The sequence below is a fragment of the Primulina tabacum genome, chromosome 3 (assembly GCF_025594145.1).
Source record: "Primulina tabacum isolate GXHZ01 chromosome 3, ASM2559414v2, whole genome shotgun sequence".
NCBI classification, from domain to species: Eukaryota; Viridiplantae; Streptophyta; class Magnoliopsida; order Lamiales; family Gesneriaceae; genus Primulina; species Primulina tabacum.
Window position 1 is genome coordinate 23777045 of NC_134552.1, and position 22865 is coordinate 23799909.

Sequence of the window (22865 nt, forward strand, 5' to 3'; positions counted from 1 at the left end):
CACAACAAATACAATATCAGGGCGACTGACAGTTAGGTATAACAATGACCCTATTAAACCTCGATATAATGTCGCCTCAACTGATATTCCCCCTTGATCAGTGTCCAATTTTACTGATGAGCTCATGGGAGTATTTGTAGCGGAACATGATTCCATGCCAAATTTCTTCAGCAGCTCTTTTGTATATTTAGTCTGACTGATGAATATGCCAGTCTCCAGTTGCTTCACTTGCAGTCCAAGAAAGAATGTCAGTTCACCCATCATGCTCATTTCAAACTTATCCTACATCATCTTAGCAAACTTTTCGCATAATTTGGGGTTTGTTGACCCAAATATGATATCATCAACATATTTTTGAACTAATAAAATGTGATTATTCTTAGTAAATTCTAACAAGGTTTTATCAACTGATCCAATAGAAAAATCATGATCAGTTAGAAATTTTGAGAGAGTTTCGTACCAAGCTCTAGGGAGCTTGTTTAAGACCATATAATGATTTGTTCAAATGATATACATGATCAGGAAAGTTGTGGTTTACAAAACCTGGGGGTTGTTCAACATATACTTCCTCTTGTAGTTGACCGTTCAGGAATGCACTCTTTACATCCATCTGAAAGATCTTGAAATTCTTGTATGATGCATAAGCAAAAAACATTCTGATTGCTTCCAGTCTTGCAACTGGAGCATATGTCTCATCATAGTCAATTCCTTCTTCTTGTTTGTATCCTTGTGCTACTAATCTTGTTTTGTTGCGTCCAACTGAACCATCTTCGTTCAGTTTGTTCCTGAAAACCCATTTTGTACCTATGACAGTTTTTCAAATCGGTCTTGGAACTAAGTTCCAGACATTGTTATGAGTAAACTGATTTAGCTCTTCTTGCATTGCATTTACCCAGTTAGGATCAGCAAGAGATTCATCAGTTTTCTTCGGTTCTAGTTGTGAAACAAAAGCTGAATGGATAAATAAGTTTAGCATTTGATTTCGAGTTCTTACTGGATCTGATGGATTTCCTATTACCAGTTCAGGTGGATGTGATTTTTTCCATCTGTACTCAGTATTTGTTGTATCAGCAATTCCTTCAGTTGGTAACTGAACACAATTTTCAGTCTCAGTTGGTGCTTCGTCAACTGGTATTTGAGTGTTATCATTACGCTCTATCAGCTGATCATCACTAACGACTTCTTGTGCATCTGATTTATCCAGTACTTCTGGTTCAGGTGTTTGAAATATGTTTTGATTATTATGAAATTCATTTTTGTCATCATCTTCCAAACTGATATCTGTAAATCGATCAACTAGCTCAACTTGATCAGTTGGCTTATCAGTTAGTTCAGTTTCATCGAAATCAACATGAGCTGATTCTTCAACATTTAGGGTTTTCTTGTTGAAGACTCTATAAGCTATACTAACTGATGAGTATCCAAGAAATATTCCCTCTGGAGATTTAGAATCAAACGCTTTTAAATAATTTTTACCATTATCAAGGATAAAACATCTGCAGCCGAATATTTTGAAATAAGTAATTATACTTTTTCTTCCATGCCAGATCTCATATGGTGTTTTCATAAGATTCTTATTAATCATTGATCTGTTCTGAGTATAACACGCAGTGTTTATTGCCTATGCCCAAAACTTTTGAGAAATACCAGAATCAGCAAGCATTGTTCAAGCAGCTTCTTTAAGGGTCCGATTTCTTCTCTGAGCTACACCATTTTGCTGAGGAGTTCTGGCTGCTGAGAGCTCATGCTTAATTCCAGCATTCTCTAGAAAATTTGAAAGAGTTTTATTGATGAATTCAGTTCCCCGATCTGATCTGATTCGATCAATTCCAACCGATTTTTCATTTAAAAGTCTTTTGAAGAGCTTTATCAGTTGTGAAGCAGTATGGTCTTTAGATTTGAGAAAAGTAACCCAAGTAAATCTTGAAAAATCATCTACGACTACCAAGGTGTATTTCATTCCCCCTAAGCTCATGACTGGTATAGGACAAAAGAGATCCATGTGCAACAGTTCTAAGCATCGGGATGAAGATTTACAACCATTGTTTTTAAAAAAAGATCGTACTTGTTTACCATACTGACATGCTGAGCAAAGTTTTTCTTTTGAAAAGTCTATTTTGGGCATACCCGTTACAAGTTCATGTTTATTCAGATAGACAATGGTTTTAAAGTTTAAATGGTTTATTCTCTTATGCCACAACCATTTTTTAGATGATTTGGAAGCAATAAAACAAACTGGTGCATAAGTTTGATCATTCCAACTGATTTTATATGTGTTTTCACAACGTTTGCCAGTTAGTATGATTTCATCAGTTGATGTTTTGACTGAACATGAGTTTTTGTCAAAATGTACTGGGAATCCACTGTCGCATAACTGACTGATGCTAATCAAGTTATACTTCAGGTTTTCTACTAATAGAACATCTTTAAAAGTAAAGTTACCATGGATAAGCTTACCCTTACCCACAGTTCTACCTTTGGAATTATCCCCAAAACTGATATTTGGACCACTGTATTTGATCAGTTGAGATAGCACACTTGCATCTCCTGTCATATGTCGCGAACATCCACTATCCAAATACCATATTGAGTTCTTGTTTGTACCTGTTACCTGCAGTCACACACATAATATAATTTGGTACCCATATCTATTTGGGTCCTGAACTGATTAGTCCTTTAGGAACCCATACTTGGATTAGTCTAATAGACTTTCCAGTAGCTGTATTCCAAATGGTTTTTCTCGGCTTTTGTGTGCTTGTGTAGTGTACGGATGATACAATATGTGTTTTAGCTTTATTAAACTGATTGTTCAGTCTATATCTCTTCTGAGCTGGCTTGCAGTTATAGTAATTGGAATAGCCATTCGAATAGTTTTTGTATAATCTCTTTGATTACTGACTTTGTGAATCAGTTGAGAATTTTTTACTATAACCAATCCCATATCTTCTAGCCTTGTTTATATTCTCAGTAGGTTGCTCAATCAGTTTACTGGGCTCAATTTGTTCTTGTACCACCGCTGATTTGACAAAGTGAATGTATTCCCTTTGTCTATTGTTAGCTTTGGTTGAGTATCATTTGGATACATTTCTCCTTGAGTGTTGAACCCTAAACCAGTTTTATCAGAAATTGATTTTTGTGAATTCTGCATCTCACTTAGTGCAGTTGATGACTTGTTCCAAGACTGAATAAGCTCAGTCTGTTTTGAGTTTTCAAGCATCAACTTTTGTATTAATGACTGATTTTTGTTTCTTTCTGCTTTTAACTCAGCAATTTCCCTTTTTAGACTCAACCCATCGCCTGATTCATCAGTTTTGGTTTTATTGTCTGTGGGATCTGTTTGCTTTGCTTTGATTTTTTCGAATGATGATGCAAGCTTTTGATACTCATTTACCATGTCATGTAGTGTTAGAATGAGTTCTTCTCATGTGAAATCAGTTGAGCAGAAATCAAATACCTGTTGGCTAGTTGATTTTTTTGCTGCATCATTAGCCATCAAGCACTTTACTTCCTCATCATCACTAGAACTGCATGAGCTTTCTGGTTCCGACTTTTCACTGTCAGTTTCTGCCCATTTAGATTTGTTTTCTTCAGCTAAGAGTACCTCATGTTTCTTTCTGAAGACCTTCTTATCTTCCTTGGGTCTTCTTTTGTGTTCAAATGATTTCTTTCTTCTATCAGTTGAGCCTTGACTGTCCTTCTTGGGTTTAGGACAATCAACAATAAAGTGACCTGATTTGCTACAGTTATAGCAGGCATTTGGTTCATCTTTGGAATTGTTCCTTTGGTATGGCTTCTAGAAGTTCCCTTGATTCTTTCTCATGAACCTTCCAAATTTTTTGATGAACAATAACATAGCATCATTACTCAACTGATCAGCATATTTTTCAAATGAACTGATTGGTTCAGTTCTGACAGCAGCTAGAGCAGTTGTGGCTGCAGAGGTAGATGGTTATCCTTCTCTGGTCTGCAGCTCAAATTCATAGGCCTTTAAATCAGCAAACAGATCATGAAGTTCGATTTGGTTCAGATCTTTGGACTCCCTCCATTGCCATGGTCTTGACATCCTATTCCTTGGGAATACCTCTTATTACCTTCAGTGCAATCTCTTTGTTGGTTTACACTTTTCCAAGTGCATTTAGCTCATTGATGATATTGCTTACTCTTTCATCATACTCGTGCATCGATTCTCCTGCTTTCATTTTGATGTTATCAAACTTTTGCACTGCAACAGAAAGTTTATTTTTTTTGGTTTGATCATTTCCTTCACACAGCTGGATCAGCTTTTCCCAAATTTCTTTGGCTGTCTTACACATTTTTATTTTGCTGAAGGTTACTTTGTCCATCGTTTTGTACAGAATGTCTTTAGCCACAGATTTGCTTTTCTTTTATCTTCAGTTGTCCATTCATCTCTGGGCTTTTCTATTCTTTGTGGTGCTCCTTCTGTAATGGCAACTGCTGTATTTGTTTTTAGAATCTTCATGGGTCCATCAGTTATGACATACCACATGTCATCATCTTGTGCAGCCAAATGAGCCTGCATTCTGATTTTCTAATCATCAAATTCTTCTCTAGAGAACATGGGAATTTTGTTGAATGAAGTCATGCTGGCAAGTTTTTAGATCAAAAGTATTCAAGAACAAGATTCAACCGCTCTGACACCACTTGATAGGATCGATTAACGTATCAAGAGTGTTTAGAAGGGGGGGGGGGGGGGGTTGAATAAACACTCAAAGTTAAAACTGGTCTTTTCTAATTTTGAGTTCAGTTTGGTGACAAACAGATTCTCGGAATCTTGTTGGTTAATGACAATCAGTTAAACTAAAGTAGTTGCGAAAAATAACTGACTGAAAGATAGAATACGAAACTGAAATAAAGTAGGCAAGGGTTGTTTCTGGATGTTCGGAGAATTTAATTACTCCTACGTCACCCCTTCTATCTCATCAGTTTGGACTTAACACCGCCAAAAACTGAAACTCTTAGTTTAACAGAATGTTCTCAGTGCGTAACTGTTATTAGCACTATCGAATTTCAACAATTATTACAACTTGCTAGTGAGCTCAAATTGTAGCCTTAACTTCTACAAATATATCAAGTAAGAGTGAGCTAAGATTTTGACAGAGTGACAGCAAGCTTTTGAATAGTGTTGATTCCCCTTTTTCTTCAGCTGTTCTTCTGTCATGTTTATAAGCTTCTTTTCTCCAACGGTAACTTGAGATGAATTTGAATCTTTGTATCCGTTGATTTCTACTTGATTATTCCTTGGACATTGTTTGATTCATTTATTGTGATGCGGCGTCTTAATTGCTTTCGCCGAAATGTGTTTTTCTAAGCTTTATTGATTGAAGTGCGGCGTTGCAATCTTCTATGTCTCTTGAAGGTTGAATGTTCTTTCCCGAGATTTTTATGGATGTTTGGAGATAAAACTCTCACTTCATCCCTTTTTCCTCTGTAGGAAGGATTCCACTAAAAGACTTTGGCTTTACAAACTTATTGCAATAGCCCACTCCAATTAGGACTTATTACACTTCTTGTTTTGGAACTCTTATTCATCACTTTACACTTCTGGATATTAAGAACCATCGGTTCACCAGACAACACATTCAATCAAATCATCAAAAGGTTAGTGATAAAAGAAAACTATATGTTTTGAGAAGCACGAAATTGATCCATTAATGATCATATATCTTTCTACTGAGTGCGTGCTTGATGAACGATGAATTATATGAAATTTAAGTGGGCTCAGATCTTTGAGTATGCAATTTTTAGAACTGTGTCAATCGCGTGGTTGAAAAGCTTAAAATGATCGAAATGTATTCTTAATTCTTCAACTCTTCTTTTATAAGCTATCATCCCAAAGGTCGGAAAAGATGAATAACATAAACATATATCGCTGGAATGATGTGTTACTATCAGCTGCAACTGCATTTAATGTTCTTCAGCAAACATTTAATGTTCTCTTTGCTTGTGTAGCTTTGAATCTCGTTCCTTTGAAGAGTTGCTGTTGAGCATCCTTTTATAGTAACCATTAGTTCCTTCAGAGCTTGTAGGATATTTAAGCACTCTTTCTATTCTTGGTTAGTGACATAAATGCAGATCTCTATCGAGACTAGTGCAGAACATGGTTTACTTGTAGCGGTGAATAATCATTGAATGTTCCGAGCCAGTCAGAGAATGTCTTTTATTAAGTGATCAATGAATGGCTCGTAAATAAAACGTTTTGAAGACTTTGAACATCCAGTTGAAAGTCTTCTTCTGCCTTTCTCTCTCCCCATTTTTGACATCACCATGCATCAGGAATTGCATGATTTTAGTAAGTTGTGCTCCTTGGGTATCCATGCGCTGATCAACATGTGCTTTAAGTTTATACATTTGGCTTGAAAGCTCAGTGCACATGTTGAGATGCAAAGAATTATGTCTTTCTTGTCGGAGGGTTATGCTTGTATTCATGGTAAGAAATTCCTTGGAAAGGTCATATTTCATGGATTGAAAGGCTTCCTTAAGAACAAATTGCTTCCGTTGAGGGCAATAATTGATTGATCCATAGTCTTCAGACGATCCAAAATCTCCTTCTAGCTGTCTTCTTCCACAATTTCTTCCTCTTTAGGTTCAAATAGATAGGATGAAGAGAGTATTCTAGCTTTGAAGGAGGCCGGTTGAGAAGAAGATGCTTTTACGGTAGACTTGGAAGGCTGAGGTTCGTCGATTTCATAAGCTAAAGCATCAACCGTGGTGGAAAATTCTACAGACGAAACAAGGATTGCTTCGCTGAGGTCTTTTTGTGCTACCAAACTGGTTGATGGATCCTCAGCAACAGAAGATACTAGTGGCAGAGAAGCAATAGTTACACTGTCATCCTTGGGTATAGCAGGTGAAGATACTAACGGTTATTGGAGAATGACCTGAGCAGTATCATCAGTAAATTCAGACTTTTAAAGAGAAGAGATCTCCATGTGATTTGTGCCCTGGTTAAATTCAGAAAGAGATTGAACAACTTCTTCAGCAGAGATAAGATGGGCTTCTGAAATACCGATATGCACCGAGAGAGGATGCACAAATGAGTCTGACTCTTGAACATATATATCTTCCTCATGGATCTCTTGAAGATCTATCGATGACACCGGTTCATCTGGTTGATAGATTTCCTCCGTGATGAGAACATCCTTTGTCTAATGATCTCAGCGGTTGGAAGAATGTAGTCCACATCACTGGGCATAGCGATTTCAACCGATATCTCAGAAACAAGAAAAGTGGTAACAGATGAAGATGGTGATATCTGACTTGTAGTTAAGTCGTTGATGGTCTCAGGTGCTAGAACTTCATCAATGTTCAGGTTTGAGTCAAACTTTGTTTTCTCTTCAACCGCAGGCAGTTGAAGTTCCTACCGTTTTTGATCGACGATCATTGAGAGTGATAGAGCGTCCATCTCAAGTTGAGAAATGACAGATGAGTCATCCTTTGTGGTTTGGAAAGTAGGAACAAAGTTGTTCCTCTTCAATTAAATCAGTGCTATGAGAGCACTTTCCTACATCTGTAATTCCAAGAAGTCTCTACAAAGAAAAGTGGTTGGAACATCATATGCTTATGTCCATTCCAATATGGAGGGTTCAAGTTTGGTAGCTGCTTTGATCTTGTCGGTTTGAATAAGCAAGTCGAAGGTTGTGACCGTTCGAAATTAAACCCACTTATCAAAAATTTCCATGTTTTGTCGAACATTCTCATTGACTTGTTTGCTTATCAGCACAATGGCAGTGTGAACACTGTTGTGTTTTGGTGGATCTTCGAGCAAAAATTACTTCCCCTTTTCTGTAGGATGGAGGAGAGGAATACTGGAGAAGGAGGATGTGATCTCTGGTTCAGTGATCTTAATTTCTTTTAGTTTTGTTGCTTTAGTTGTGGGGAATGGAGGAACCAACAGTGGAGAAAGATGTGATAGGATCGGGTAAAGGTGAAAAAGTGTTTAGAAGGGGGGGTTGAATAAACACTAAAAATTTTCAAAACCTTTTCTCTTTTTACTGATAGATAGAAAAAACTGAAATAAGAAGACACAAGATTTTATGCATGTTCGAAGATTTCAAACACTCATACGTCACCCCTTCTATCACAAAGATAAGATACTCACTAAAATAATTTGATCAATACAATGAGTTGTACAGACCCACTTCAGTTTTGGACTTAACAATGCCAAACTGAAACTCTTAGTTAAGAACCATTTTACGGTACTCAGTTGGACTGATGGGAATTGGGAATCAAAGCTACCTCTAGTGGAGTTTATCTACAACAACAACTTTCAATCATCGATAAGTTGGCTTCCTGCGAAGCATTGTATGGAAGGAAGTGCACATCAAAGATTCATTGGGATGAAGTCGGTGAGAGATCAAAACTTGGCCCAGAAATTGTTCAGCAGATCGCAGACGTAGTGATCAAGATCCGAGATAGGATGAGTACCGCCCAGAGTTGCCAAAAGAGTTATGCTGACAAGGGAATGAGAGATCTCTAATTTGCCGTATGAGATCACGTATTCCTGAAGATAGCACCCATGAAGGGTGTTATGAGGTTTGGGAAGAGAGGCAAGCTGAGTCCAAGATTTATCGGGCCATTCAAAATTTTCGACAGGGTTGGGACACTCTCTTATCGTGTAGCTCTACCGCCGAATCATGCCGGAGTACACAATGTGTTCCACTTTTCGATGTTGAGTAAGTATATGGCAAATCCTTCGCATGTTTTTAGTTATGATCCGTTGCAGCTTCCTCCAGATCTGTCTTCCGAGGAGACTTCGGAACAAAGTGACCACGTTGGTCAAAGTCTATTGGCTGAATCAATAAGTGGAGGAGGCCACTTGGGAGGCCGAAGAAGATATTAGAAGTCGCTACCCGAAGTTGTTTGATAAGATTTAATTTCAAGGACGAAATTTATTTAAGTGGGGGAGGAATTGTAGAGCCCAAAATTAGTACATGTAAAACCTATGCATTTATTTAATTGTTAAATTATTTATTTAAGTTTAAAATAATTTTAGAGATGCATGGTTGATGAATTTGCATTATCTTAAATTATTTCTATTTTTTGATTCATTTTAAAACATTTTCCTTGAGTTTTACGTTTCAGGCGAATATTCGATACGTGATCGAGGAAAAGGGACCAGCGATGATTTAGGCGATTTTAAAATGTGGTATTTTATTTTAAGTCAAGAAAGTTGCATTTTAATGATTTATTAAGTCTTTAAGCATTTTAAAGCCTAATTTAATTATTAGGTGATTTTTAATATTTTAAAGTTTCAAAGTCTATCACTTGAGTATTTTATTATAAATTATGCGATTTTTAGTAAAGTTAATAGTGGGTTAGTATTCTTAATTAGCAAGTTAATTATTAATTAAACCCCTTAAATCCCACTAACCCATTAACACACACACACGTTACTCACTCACACAAATGCACATATACACATACACACACTTGGCCTATGCACACACACACACATTTCGTTGCATTCCACTTCATTTCTTTGGAAGAGGTAAGGTACTTGGAGGGCACCAGCCACCCCATTTTCTCCTTCATCATTTCAGCAATTCTTGATCATTTTTGTAACAAGAAATCGCGCCACAATTCGTCTCGGATCAACCCTTTTTTCCGCTTCGATAGTCGTCGTTTCATGAGTAAAATCATCAAAGACATGTATATTCTTTCGTTTTTGCATCGATCTTGTCATAATATATGTTTTGATGTTTATTGTGTACAAAAATCCATCAATGTTATTCAAAGTTTGGGCAAAAATTGTTGTATCGATTTTGAAACAATTTTTAGAGCTTAAAAATCGAGTTTGCTGTAATTTTGAATACTGTGCATTTTTGGTGGATTTTCTGGAAACACTTTCAACATATAAAATATAGTACTATTTGATACCTTCTATTTGACAGTAAACTTGTAATTCTTGAACAAGAAACGAGTGAGCTATGGTCGTTCTAGTGGGACTGCTCAAGCTATGAAATTTTTGTGTCACAAAACCCGTCGCCCTCTGTTATTTTGAATTCTGCGACTTATAGATTGTTTTTCTGGAAATAATTTCAACATAAGAGTTGTAGTACTCTATGTTATCTTTGATCTGATAGCAAATTCATAATTTTTCTGATAAGAAATGAGAGAGATATTATTTTTATCGTAAAACCTCTCAAGCTGTGAAAATTTGGGCATTTTCTTCACGTTTTCTCAAGTTTTAGTTGCAGACTTCGTTGGGATCTACTGAATCTTTGCTGCTGTGGTTAGGACAGCATGTCCAGAGCATTCCAACGAAGCCCTCGACGTTTTTAAGTGAAACGTCTGCTTATTCGTTGTCTTAAAAAGTACTATAAATTTTTTTTTTACCCTCAAACTTTCGGCCTATGCATATAAATATACATAAAAATATTTTTGCACATTATAAAATAAACCCTCCAACTAGTATTTGAAAATCCAAAAGGAATAGTCAACACCAGAAATCGTAACGTATTTTACCAAACCTAAAAAACAATAATTTGAAAAGAATAACTCATACTAAACCTCTCGAAAATCTCTCAAAAGCATAAATAAATAGTCATAAAATCTTTAACTTAAATCATGAATCATAAACGTAAATGCGGATAAGAATAAGCGCTGGTCATCGGGTTGTGTGCACCGACAGTTCAGCAAAATCACCCATCAAGTCCTCCCACATCATAATTATTAATATCACCTGCATCAACACACCTAGTGAGTCTAAAGACTCAACACACATATTCTTGATAAGGAGTAATACATATAAAACCGCACGCAACAGTGAAAAATAATTGTACTTAAAATAACATTTTCATAGACATGTAAAATCATAAACATTTTCGTGTTTTTATAAACATATACATATCATCGTCAACATATACATATTCATATTCATGTCAATTACGTGTTTGTTGAATTCAGATCGTTGATTGTGACTTTCATATACGTGTTGGGCGATGGATCCATCTACATGTAACCACAGCACTGGGCGGCGGGGACACCAGCGACACTCTCACCCGTCAACTGGGCATTGGCCTTACGTATTAACATATCATCATATACATATACATATCCATATCCAAGGAAATACGATCGTCGGGCTCCCACTGGGACCATAACCCTCACGATATCTCCAACATATCATCGTGTTAGTCACAATCCCTTCACATCCTTCAACATGTTATCATTACTTAACACAAATCATACGTATATGTATCGTTTTTATTTTTGAAACCAAGCATGCACCATTTCTTTTAAATGTCCAATAATTAAATCCATAAAATTTCATGAACATTTAAAAATCATAACTTGACATAACAAAATTCGTAAACATCCATAATCATTGAAAATCATCATTTTAGCATAAAAACAGCAATTAGGACACTGCCATGACATTTACTAATTTTCTGGTGTGAAAAGAACGTTTTACCCCTGGACGTGACATATTACGTTTTTGACTTTTTCTTGACTTTCTTGACTCTAACATGTCCTAAATAATTATTTAAGACTATATTAAAATTCTCATAATTTTATTTAGTTTAAAACTAGACTTTTTCATTTATCTTTAATTAATTGATTTGACGGTGTTTTAATCCCGAAAAAAATCCCAAACCTTAATATAAAATTCCTAAATTTATAATTTAATTAGAGCGAAGTTGGTAAATAAGTTATTTAGGTTAATATTTAATTAAAGCTTAAATTAAAATGTGTAAACAAATAAGGATGAATTAATTTAGGTTTAATATATTCAAGAAATTTAAATATAGTATTTAAATACTTAAAAATTGTAAGCCATACAAAGCCATGCAAGAGTAGTCTAAATTAATGTGTTAATTTACAAAAAGGTTCAAATGGGTGTTAAAACATTAAGAAGCTAAAATACAAGATTTAAAATAATAATATACCATGCAAATTAATAATGATTTTGACTCAAAGTTTATAATATTTCAAAGAGTTTGTAACTCTCCATTCAAACCACTCCTAATTGCACATCATGGAGTATTCATTTCTCATTTTAATTCTTTAATTAGTAATAAGAATTCAAACACAATAATACACCTTAATCCTTCCTCAATCCATTGTGCCAGCAAATAAAAGAATACGTGCAACAAGAATAAGAACAAAAGCTACGGCAGCTAAGTGAAAGGAAAATATTTCAAAAACAATTCAAATTCTCACTTGTAACCTTCAACTAAATGCACTTCAAGACCCATTAATCCCCACTTATAACATTCATCTTCATTACTTACATATCCTACACTAATATACTCGAAAAATCAGAAGGGAACTGCTGAGCAAAAAGTTGTGAAAGGCAACGGCAACAAGAGAAGAAGAAACCATTCAAAACCATTCCACTCCTTGACTTGTAACTCCTAACTAAATGCATATTATTACCCCTTAACACCTCCTATATCATACACCTTCATCCCTAACATCAACTACACCCTCACATTCGAAATATCAGAAAGAACCAGCTGCTGAATTCGAGAGAACAACAGCAGAAACAAGAAGGAAAAGCCAACTTCGACTCCGTCGCGTCGTATTGTCGTTTTGATTTGTTTTTGTGTCAAAACAAATTCCATGCATGTATATATTATTCCTTTGCTCTTCAATCAAGTCATAATAAGTATTTTAATTCAATATATGTTCAGGAATCAAGTGACAACACGAAATATGACAGCAACTTATTCAAAACTCAAAACCTGCATCTCGGCTTCTTGTTTGTGCATTACCGTTGCTGGTTTTTTGTTGGTTTCAGGAGTTGCTTCGTTTCCAGGCACACATGGATGCTTCTAGGCATAATTTAGAGTGTGTTGGGGTGTTATTGGTCCATTGTTTTATATCCATAACCTCACAAATAATGAAATGACAGCAAAATCTTTCTTAAGTGCAGAAGTGAGTCTCCGTTTTGGTTCTTTGAATGGTTAAGGGGTGTATTCGAATCTTGGCTGTTCTAGGGACTGTAGCCACGGTTAGAACACTCCCTTAACATGTCTAGGACATGACCAAGGTGTCCTTTCCAAGCTTGGTTCACGGATCCATCAAAAGGTTTAAACAACAACACAAGTGCATATTTCGAATTTTTCATTTCCTGTGCTAGTCGAATTCGGTTTTTAGTGTTTGTATGAATGATGGTTGGATCCTAGCCCATAGCCATGGTTCATACCACACTTCATCATGTCTGGATCAAGCCATGGTTGATAATGTAGCCACTGGAACGATCTAAGATGACAAAACAACTCATACATTCCACTGCACAGAATTAGTGCTCTTGGTAGAAGCTTGGTATTGTCCTAGAGGTTTGCTTGGATTATGGTTGGCTTTTAGCCCTTAGCCACGGTCCAAGCCATGCATTAGGATGTTGGTATGAGTCTCTGGTTGATGGTTCAAGCCCACAGCCATTTGTTTCATATATATACCTCACGCACACATCATGGCTTCTAATGAAATTTCTGTATTTGACAGCAACTGTGCGTCCGATTCAGAAGGCTTGTGTGAGTTCTTGGTGGGCTTTTAGCCTATGACCTTGGACTGGACACTACCTTAATGAGTTAGGAAAGTCATGTTTTTGGCAGTTTGTGATTTGGTCGAGTTTAGAGGTCGTACGAGAATTTACGGTGAAAGGTGCAAAAATGACTCTCGAAAGAGTGTTTTATGTTTTTGGATTCCTTTCACCTATTTTCGTGTTTTACAGTTATTATGCATATTTTTCAGTATGTTTGGGGTATTTTTAATCATGGTTAAACGTCGGTTTAATGTTTGTTCGGGTTGGTACAAAGCCATGGTTAAAAATCAAGTTGTTGGTCCGAATCATCTCGTTTTTTGTTCTATTGTTAAAATTTTGTCAAGTTAAGATTTATTGCATGTGTCACATATAGTAGTATGTCGCAGCAAGCCTGGGAACGATCCAACTCATCCGGTAAAAATAAGGTTATAATTATATTACGTGCATAAAAATATAAAATGTTTATTTTTGAGATATATGCTATATGTCTTGTGGCCACCTTACGTTTATGGGTTTGGAAGTCGGTAGGCGCAACCGAGGACCTCTCCGCCCGGTGACTTACGACCGGTTTATGATTATGTATAGGTACGAACATCCAGTCCAAGAGCTGTGATTGATCTCTACCGCCCAGTATACTGTGGTTTAGTCTGATCAGGCGCTCACGTTATGTCATGGGCCACTTGCTTAGAAACATTATCTTTACTAGAAAATTATGATATGATATGACAGAGCTCTATGGAGCAAAGCTTTTACGTATGATTTTCAGATATGCACGTAGTTATAATTATTCATGATACGATTTTCACCATGCGCTTTACGATACCATATTTTTACGTTGCATGCGATTTTATGATATATTTACTTGTTATTCACGATATATACATGTTGAGTCTTTAGACTGACTAGACTTGATTGTTGTAGGTACTGATGAGGTCGAGACGGAGGGCGTAGACCAGTGAGCAATCTTGTGGCAGCAGTAGTAACCCGAGGACCTCATGTTTTAGTTTATGCACCTTTTATTATTCAAACTCAGTTTTAATACGTTGGATTATTTTTAAATTGTTGTTTACGTTGGATTATTTTTAGATTGTTGGTTAAAAACAATATTTGCTTCCGCTGTTATTTTAAAGGTAAATTTATTTACATGTTTATTTTATAAATAAGGCAAGATAATTATTTATTTAGAAAATTTTTAATAATTCTGCTAAAATATGAATACGAAATACGGGCCTTTACAGTTGGTATCAGAGCCAATGATCTTGTAAAGGGTTGTACTACTACTGCTTTCGAGAAGCTCATGAAATCACGTCTTCGGTCTGTAAGTTTTACGATTACGCATTTATTTTAAAGCTTGAAATATTTTTACATCATGATTGCATGAAAGATTTTATGTCAAGATTACGATTATGCATTATTTATTTAAATTTAAAGAAATAGTGGAATTATGCATGTTGGTTACGTATGGGTTATAATTATGGAACAGCATGCCTCCTAGACGTCGTGTTGGACGCCCGAGAGGTGATGATGAGCGCCGTCATGAGGACGGTGAGGATCAGAGACAAGGGGAGAACGAGGAGAGAGATTTACCACCACCCCCTCCACCAGACATGAATGCCCAGATGCTAGCTGGGATGACTCAGTTCTTCGCACAGTTTGCGGGGAACAATGCAGTGGGAGCCAGACAGACGGGGCCGAAGGCTATCTATTAGCGGTTCATGAAGATGCGACCGAAGGAATTTTTAGGGACTTCAGATCCTATGGCTGCCGAGGGCTGGATTAAGTCCCTCGAGGTTATCTTTTATTTTATGGGGCTTGAAGATGGAGATAGGGTTCAATGTGCGACCTATCTGTTCGGAGGAGACGCTCGCCTATGGTTGGAAGGAGCATCAGTGGCTTTGGATTTGACTACTTTGAGCTAGGCGCGCTTCATAGAGGTATTCTACTCTAAATATTTTACTGAAGAGGTGCGTTCGAGGTTGACCACGGAGTTCATGACCCTGAGACAGAGAGACTTGACTGTTACGGAGTTCATCCGTAAGTTCGAGAGGGGATGTAATTTTGTACCCCTAATTGCTAACGATGATGGAGCCAGATTGAGGCATTTTCTGAATGGTCTACGGCCGATCTTACGCCGTGATGTTAGGGTGGCTGGCCCTACAACCTATGATGTTGCTGTTTCCAGAGCGCTAGCGGCAGAGCAAGACCAGAATGATACTGAGCGCGATCGCCATAGTAAACGACCATTTCAGGCACCACATCGTCCCCCTCAGCAGCAGCATCAGAATAAGAGACCTTTCCGTGGTCCACCCAGGAACAGAGGGCCGCAGCAGCAACAGCAGGGACGAGCAGTCTCGAGGACAGTGGAGTATCTAGTCTGTGTCAAGTGCTCACGTCGTCATGCTGGGACTTGTATGTATGGTTCGGGAAAGTGTTACAAATGTGGTAGTACCGACCACATATTGAAGAATTGCCCTCAGAAGAATCTGCCTACCCAAGGCAGAGTTTTTGCTCTACATGCTGCGGAGACTAACCCGGAGATGATGCTCATGACAAGTATCCTAAATCTTTAAGTTTTATTTGAAGTTTAATGTTTTGGGTTAAGATTTTGAACTTAGAAGTATGATAGGATTGCATGTTCTAATCAGTGTTAGCTACGGGAATTTAGGTTAGAAGAATTTTGACCTTTGCATGTCTATAAGCATAGTTCTTGTAAAACTATTGGGTTTAGCATAATATTCCAATCTTTCAGGGAGAATCTTTATAGCCGGTTAAGCTACGAAAGCCTTGATAGATTCAGGGGCTACTCATTCGTTCATTTCAGAAACCTTTGCAAATTCTCTCAAGATCAAGACAATTGGGCTAGACATAGCGTATTCAGTAGCATTACCTTCAGGAGAGGAGATGACAGCTACTAATGTGATCCGAGATATAGACCTTGAACTTCATGGTAATCTTGTGTATGTGGATCTTACCGTTCTGCCGATGCCAGAATTTGATATCATTCTAGGGATGGACTGGTTATTGAGGAACAAAGTTTTGATTGATTTCCAGCGGAGATCTGTTCTCGTCCGACCGCCTGGGATGGAACAATTCTTATTCGAACCAGATAGGTATTTTAATTTACCGCGTCTAATACCTTATGTCTAGGCTAGGAAACTCATGCACCGAGGGTGCCGAGCATTTTTAGCTACTTTTGTATCTGTTCCCGAGAAGCCCAAACAGTCAGCATCCGATGTTCCTATTGTCCGGGACTTTCTAGACGTTTTTCCTGATGACGTCTCTTGTTTACCACCTGTGCGAGAGGTGGAATTTTCTATTGAGCTTATGCTAGGTAGCACACCGATATCGAAAGCACCATACCGATTAGCACCAACAGAGATGGCAGAACTCAAGAAACAAATTCAGGAACTTCTTGACAAGGAGTTCATTCGCCCGAGCTTTTCGCCATGGGGCGCATCGGTCTTATTTGTGAAGAAAAAGGATGGTTCGATGAGGCTCTGCATTGACTACGGGAGTTGAACAGAGTTACAGTGAAGAACAAATACCCACTCCCGAGGATTGAAGATTTATTTGACCAGTTGCAGGGAGCTTCAGTATTCTCCAAGATTGATCTGCGTTCTGGTTATCATCAGCTGAGAGTGAAAGACGCCGATGTTCTCAAGACTGCTTTTAGGACTCGTTATGGCCACTTTGAGTTCCTTGTGATGCCGTTCGGTTTGACGAATGCGCCAGCAATCTTCATGGATCTCATGAATCGCGTATTTCAGCCATATCTTGATCAGTTCGTGATAGTATTCATAGACGATATTCTTGTCTGCTCAAAGAATCAAAAGGATCACAGCAGACATTTGACCACAGTATTGCAGACCTTACAAAAGCATAAACTATTCGCGAAGTTCAGCAAATGCGAGTTCTAGTTAGAGAAAGTGGCGTTCTTAGGCCACGTCGTTTCTAGCAGCGGTATTGAGGTAGACCCAGCGAAAGTTGCAGCAGTCAGAGATTGGGTTGTGTCGCAAAATGCATCAGAGATCCGTAGTTTCCTTGGGCTAGCAGGATACTATCGGAAGTTTATTCGGGGATTCTTCTCCATCGCAGTTCCACTCACATCATTGACGAAGAAGAATGTTAAGTATGTATGGAGCGAGGAATGTCAGAAGAGCTTCGATACATTGAAGCAAGCTCTTATTTCAGCACCAGTGTTAGCCATGCCTTCTGGACCAGGAGATTTTGTTCTTTATACCGATGCTTCGAAACTCGGGTTAGACGCAGTATTGATGCAGCATGGGAAGGTGATAGCATATGCTTCTCGTCAGTTGAAGATTCATGAGAAGAATTATCCTACCCATGATCTAGAGTTGGCAGCCGTAGTATTTGCATTGAAGATTTGGAAACACTATTTGTACGGAGAGAAGTGTCAGATTTTCACCGACCACAAAAGTCTCAAATACTTCTTTACACAGAAAGAGTTGAATATGCGGCAGAGGCGTTGGTTGGAGCTAGTGAAAGACTATGACTGTTATATTAGCTATCACCCTGGCAAAGCTAATGTAGTTGCAGACGCGTTGAGCAGGAAAGTAGCAGGGATGGCTCATTTGGTGGTTTCGAGACCTCTTCAGTTTGAGATGCAGAGGTTTGATTTAGAGACATATCCTCGAGGTAGAGTTCCTCGTCTATCTACTTTGACGATTCAGTCTTCTCTCCTAGACCGTATTCGCAGTGGGCAGTTAGCAGACGAGCAGCTGGCTAAGTGGAGACAGAGAGATGAAGCCAAGGGCAGTATCTTGTTCACAGTTAGAGACGGTATTGTCAGATATTGAGACAGAATGTGGGTTCCGAGCAGCGATACTATTCGAGATGATATCTTATCTGAGGCCCATATGTCGTCGTACTCTATTCATCCTGGGAGTACGAAGATGTACAAAGACCAGCAGTTATTATATTGGTGGCCAGGAATGAAGAGGGATATCAGACGATTTGTATCCGAGTGTCTGATGTGTCAGCTAGTGAAAGCGGAACTTCAGAGACCAGCAGGTTTGCTCAAGCCTCTTCCTATTCCCGAGTGGAAGTGGGAGAATGTCACCATGGACTTCGTTGTCGGTCTGCCGAAGTCAGTCAGAGGGTCGAATGCTATATGGGTGATTGTTGATCGTCTTACAAAATCAGCTCATTTCTTGCCTATTAAGACGACTTTCTCCATGATCCATTATGCAGAGTTACATATCCGGGAGATCCTCAGACTTCATGGTATTCCCGTTTCTATCGTGTCTGACCAAGATCCTAGATTCACTTCATCGTTTTGGAAGAGTCTATACTCAGCTATGGGTACGAAGTTGTTGTTTAGTACAGCTTTCCACCCACAGACAGATGGTTAGTCCGAGAGAGTTATCCAGATTTTGGAGGATCTTCTTCGTGCATGTGTTCTTGATTTCTCCGGGAGTTGGGAATCAAAGTTGCCATTAGTGGAGTTTACCTATAACAACAGTTTTCAGTCATCTATAGGTATGGCTCCATATGAAGCACTGTACGGTCATAAGTGTAGATCGCCTATTCATTGGGATGAAGTAGGGGAGAGAGCAGAATTGGGTCCGGAGATTGTGCAGCAGGCTGCTGATGTAGTGGTCAAGATCCGTGATAGGATGAGTACTGCTCAGAGTAGACAGAAGAGTTATGCGGATCAGAGGAGGAGAGATCTGGAGTTTGCTGTTGGTGACCATGTTTTCGTGAAGATAGCACCGATGAAAGGTGTCATGCGGTTCGGAAAGAAAGGAAAGCTCAGTCCGAGATTCATTGGACCATTTGAAATCCTCGACAGAGTTGGGACATTAGCTTATCGTGTTGCTCTTCCGCCGAATCTTGCCGGAGTACACAACGTGTTTAACGTCTCCATGTTGAGAAAGTATATGGCGAATCCATCGCATGTCTTGAACTTTGAACCGTTACAGCTCACTCCTAACTTGTCTTATGAGGAAAGACCAGTGCAAATCCTAGACAGCCAAGAGAAAAGGCTTCGGAACAAAATGGTCAAGCTAGTGAAAGTCAAGTGGCTCAATCATTCGGAGGAGGAAGCTACGTGGGAATCTGAGCCGGAGATGAGGAGTCGTTATCCCGAGTTATTCGGTAAGTTTTAATTACGGGGACGAAATTCTTTTAAGGGGGGGAGAGTTGTAGAACCCGAAAATCAGATTACGTATAACCCATGCATAATTACTACTATTTAAATTAAAAATGAATATTTTATATAAATATGAAGTGTTTGATTTATTTTAATAATTTTAAGTCATGATTATTCATTTTAAAGATAGATGTTTTGTTTTATCTTTTCAGGATAAATACGCGAGGTCGGACCGGAGTTTGGAGATTAGAGATAAGATTAATAATAAGATTAATAATAAGAAAATATTCCTAAATTTAATTTAAGTCAAAGAATAATTTAATTTAAAGAAAAAGAATGTCCTTAGGATTTAATAAATTAATTAGAGCGAAGTTGATAAATAAGTTCTTTAGGTTAATATTTAATTAAAGCTTAAATTAAAATGTGTAAACATATAAGGATGAATTAATTTAGGTTTAATATATTCAAGAAATTTAAATATAGTATTTAAATACTTAAAAATTGTAAGCCATACAAAGCCATGCAAGAGTAGTCTAAATTAATGTGTTAATTTACAAAAAGGTTCAAATGGGTGTTAAAACATTAAGAAGCTAAAATACAAGATTTAAAATAATAATATACCATGCAAATTAATAATGATTTTGACTCAAAATTTATAATATTTCAAAGAGTTTGTAACTCTCCATTCAAACCACTCCTAATTGCACATCATGGAGTATTCATTTCTCATTTTAATTCTTTAATTAGTAATAAGAATTCAAACACAATAATACACCTTAATCCTTCCTCAATCCATTGTGCCAGCAAATAAAAGAATACGTGCAACAAGAATAAGAACAAAAGCTATGGCAGCTAAGGGAAAGGAAAATATTTCAAAAACAATTCAAATTCTCACTTGTAACCTTCAACTAAATGCACTTCAAGACCCATTAATCCCCACTTATAACATTCATCTTCAATACTTACATATTCTACACTAATATACTCGAAAAATCAGAAGGGAACAGCTAACCAAAAAGTCGTGAAAGGCAACGGCAACAAGAGAAGAAGAATCCGTTCAAAACCATTCCACTCCTTGACTTGTAACTCCTAACTAAATGCATATTATTACCCCTTAACACCTCCTATATCATACACCTTTTTCCCTAACATCAACTACACCCTTACATTCGAAATATCAGAAAGAACCAGCTGCTGAATTCGAGAGAACAACAGCAGAAACAAGAAGGAAAAGCCAACTCCGACTCCGTCGCGTCGTATTGTCGTTTTGATTTGTTTTTGTGTCAAAACAAATTCCAGGCATGTATATATTATTCCTTTGCTCTTCAATCAAGTCATAATAAGTATTTTAATTCAATATATGTTAAGGAATCAAGTGACAACACGAAATATGACAGCAACTTATTCAAACCTCAAAACATGCATCTCGGCTTCTTGTTTGTGCTTTACGGTTGCTGGTTTTTTTGTTGGTTTCAGGAGTTGCTTCGTTTCCAGGCACACAAGGCTTCTTTTAGGCATAATTTAGAGTGTGTTAGGGTGTTATTGGTCCATTGGTTTACATCCATAACCTCACAAATACAGAAATGACAATAAAATCTTTCTTAAGTGCAGAAGTGAGTCTCGGTTTTGGTTCTTTGAATGGTTAACGGGTGTATTCAAATTTTGGCTGTTCTAGAGACTGTAGCCATGGTTAGAACACTCCCTTAACATGTCTAGGACGTGACCAAGGTGTCCTCTGCAAGCTTGGTTCACGGATCCATCAAAATATTTCGAATTTTTCATTTCCTGTGCTAGTGGATTTCGGTTTTTAGTGTTTGTATGGATGATGGTTAGCTCCTAGCCCATAGCCATGGTTCATTCCACACTTCATCATTTCTAGATCGAGCCATGGTTGATAACGTAGCCACTGCAACGATCTAGGATGACAAAACAACTCAATACATTCCACTGCACAGAATTAGTGCTCTTGGTAGAAGATTGGTATTGTCCTAGAGGTTTGCTTGGGTTATGGTTGGCTTTTAGCCCTTAGCCACGGTCCAAGCCATGCATTAGGATGTTGGTATGAGTCTCTGGTTGATGGTTCAAGCCCACGGCCATTTGTTTCATATATATACCTCACGCACACACCATGGCTGCTAATGAAATTTCTGTATTTGACAGCAACTGTGCGTCCGATTCAGAAGGCTTGTGTGAGTTCTTGGTGGGCTTTTAGCCTATGACCATGGACAGGAAACTACCTTAATGAGTTAGGAAAGTCATGTTTTTGGTCGTTCATGATTTGGTCGAGTTTAGAGGTCGTACGAGAATTTACGGTGAAAGTTGCCAAAATGACTCTCGAAAGAGTGTTTTATGTTTTTGGATTCCTTTCACCTATTTTCGTGTTTTACAGTTATTATGCATATTTTTCAATATGTTTGGGGTATTTTTAATCATGGTTAAACGTCGGTTTAATGTTGGTTTGGGTTGGTACAAAGCCATGGTTAAAAATCAAGTTGTTGGTCCGAATCGTCTCGTTTTTGGTTCTATTGTTAAAATTTTTTCAAGTTAAGATTTATTGCATGTGTCACATATAGTAGTATGTCGCAGCAAGCCTGGGAACGATCCAACTCATCCGGTAAAAATAAGGTTATAATTATATTATGTGCATAAAAATTTAAAATGTTTATTTTTGAGATATATGCTATATGTCTTGTGGCCACCTTACGTTTATGGGTTTTGAAGTCGGTAGGCGCAACCGAGGACCTCTCCGCCCGGTGACTTACGACCGGTTTATGATTATGTATAGGTACGAACATCCAGTCCAAGGGCTGTGATTGATCTCTACCGCCCAGTATACTGTGGTTTAGTCTGATCAGGCGCTCACGTTATGTCATGGGCCACTTGCTTAGAAACATTATCTTTACTAGAAAATTATGATATGATATGACAGAGCTCTATGGAGCAAAGCTTTTACGTATGATTTTCAGATATGCACGTAGTTATAATTATTCATGATACGATTTTCACCATGCGCTTTACGATACCATATTTTTACGTTGCATGCGATTTTATGATATATTTACTTGCTATTCACGATATATACATGTTGAGTCTTTAGACTGACTAGACTTGATTGTTGTAGGTACTGATGAGGTCGAGACGGAGGGCGTAGACCAGTGAGCAATCTTGTGGCAGCAGTAGTAACCCGAGGACCTCATGTTTTAGTTTATGCACCTTTTATTATTCAAACTCAGTTTTAATACA

General features: G+C 37.8%; 1 pseudogene; it reads left to right on the plus strand.

Moving 5' to 3' along the window:
* The first annotated feature begins 7899 nt into the window (after positions 1 to 7899).
* The window catches only part of LOC142538604 (uncharacterized), a 65792-nt pseudogene continuing 50826 nt past the window's right edge, over positions 7900 to 22865 (plus strand).